Source organism: Hylobates moloch, unplaced genomic scaffold (genome assembly GCF_009828535.3).
Source record: "Hylobates moloch isolate HMO894 unplaced genomic scaffold, HMol_V3 SCAFFOLD_8, whole genome shotgun sequence".
NCBI classification, from domain to species: domain Eukaryota; kingdom Metazoa; phylum Chordata; class Mammalia; order Primates; family Hylobatidae; genus Hylobates; species Hylobates moloch.
The window spans coordinates 123,034,843-123,036,568 of NW_026652283.1; the positions used below are offsets into that span (position 1 = coordinate 123,034,843).

General features: G+C 41.9%; 1 pseudogene; it reads left to right on the forward strand.

The window, feature by feature from the left end:
* Positions 1-431: 431 nt before the first annotated feature.
* On the forward strand, positions 432-1,144 carry LOC116472490 (proline-rich nuclear receptor coactivator 2-like; annotated as a pseudogene).
* Positions 1,145-1,726: the final 582 nt, after the last annotated feature.

The window sequence follows — 1,726 nt, forward strand, 5'->3', positions numbered from 1 at the left end:
AAAATCCTTGCTTAAGTGGAGCCCTGGCAGATAGAGGCAGAAGGAGGAGGTGGGGTTGGAGATGCTGGGGTGGTCATCAGCTGCTCGTGGGTACTCCTGGGTTTTATTTGACCCACGCCTCCTCTCCACGTGGAAAGAGAAGGCGACTTTGACGTCTTTGACGTCCAGAGGGAGCTGCTGCAGCCATAGTTCCAAGCTCGAAGTCACTAGGACTCCTCTCAAACTTGCGTGCTGAGGACGCTCAGATGTTGGCCTCAGCTTTTAGGCTGAACTGAGTAGATCCACCCGTGCAAACTTTAGGTATTGTGACAAAGAAGGGGGTCCATCAGAAACCAACACCTATTATCCTGGGCTTGGCAGCAAGGATGAGGACAGGTAGTGGAAATCCTGCAATCTGAAAAGCAGACTGACCGGTGAAAAAGAAGCTGAAGATGCATGGCATTCTAGCCCCCCAATCTAGAGATGTTGGTAAGAGCCAACAACAACTTAATAAAAGACAAAGGATCGGAATTCCCAGGCGAAAATCATTTATTAAAAAAAAGAAGAAGAAGAAGAAGAAGCTGAGCGAGGTGGCTCATGCCTGTAATCCCAGCACTTTGGGAGGCCGAAGTGGGTGGATCACTTGAAGTCAGGAGTTCGAGACCAGCCTGGCCAACATGGTGAAACCCAGTCTCCACTAAAAATGCAAAATTAGCAGGGTGTTTTGGCAGGCACCTGTAATCCCAGCTACTCGGGAGGCTGAGGCAGGAGAATCGCTTGAACTCGGGAGGCGGAGGTTGCAGTGAGCCGAGATCACGCCACTGCACTCCAGCCTGGGTGACAGAGCAAGATCCTGTCTCAACAGCAGAAAAAAAAAGGACATGGTTATAGCTCATCAGCAGCTGCATAGCATGCCATGCAAAATGGGAAGAAGAATAAAATTTTTTTAATAAATAATCAAGATTGGAACTCTGGCTTATCAGGTCTCATCTTACTTTTCAAATCTCTAGCTAATCAGATATATGCTGGAGCCACATTTACTGAGCTACCATCACCAAGGGTTCTTCCCAAACCACCAGGCAGCTGAGTTCCTGTTTCATTTAATCCTTCTGATAAAGAAATAATGACATTTCAACTTAAAACCTTACTTAAAATACAGATATAAGGTAAGATAAAGTCCTAATGTTTAAATTTATTTATGGTTACGATAGGTGTCAATTGGTCTGAAATTCACTAGGGAATTAATTTATTTGTGTAGAACTGCTAATTAATGTAAAAATACAATTAGATTTCATCTCATTGGTTTAAGGATTGTGTGCACTGTCATGTAATGGTAATATCAACGTAACTTTAAATTCATAGTAGTACTTGGTATTAAGTGTTCTCAACTGAGTCACTTTTAAGTGAAACCATTCAAGTTTAGATCTGAGGAGGGGTGAAGGAATCAACTTTTTCTATTGATTGTTGTGGGAAAATAGTAATTTAAGATTATCATTGATGGGCCAGTAGATTGTCTGAAGGTGAAACATATTATAAGCATCTAGCTAAGTGATACAAGGATTGAGAACTGGGTAAATGTGTGAAAGTTTAGTGTACTACAAACACCCAAGCCAGTAATACGCCAACAACCTGATGCACTGCCAAAAGAAAATGTGAAAATGTTTTCATATTAGTATTTTCATAAATTGTACAGTGGTAATGTTAAAATGGGCTCTTGGGACTTATTTGAATGAGGCATAAAATACAC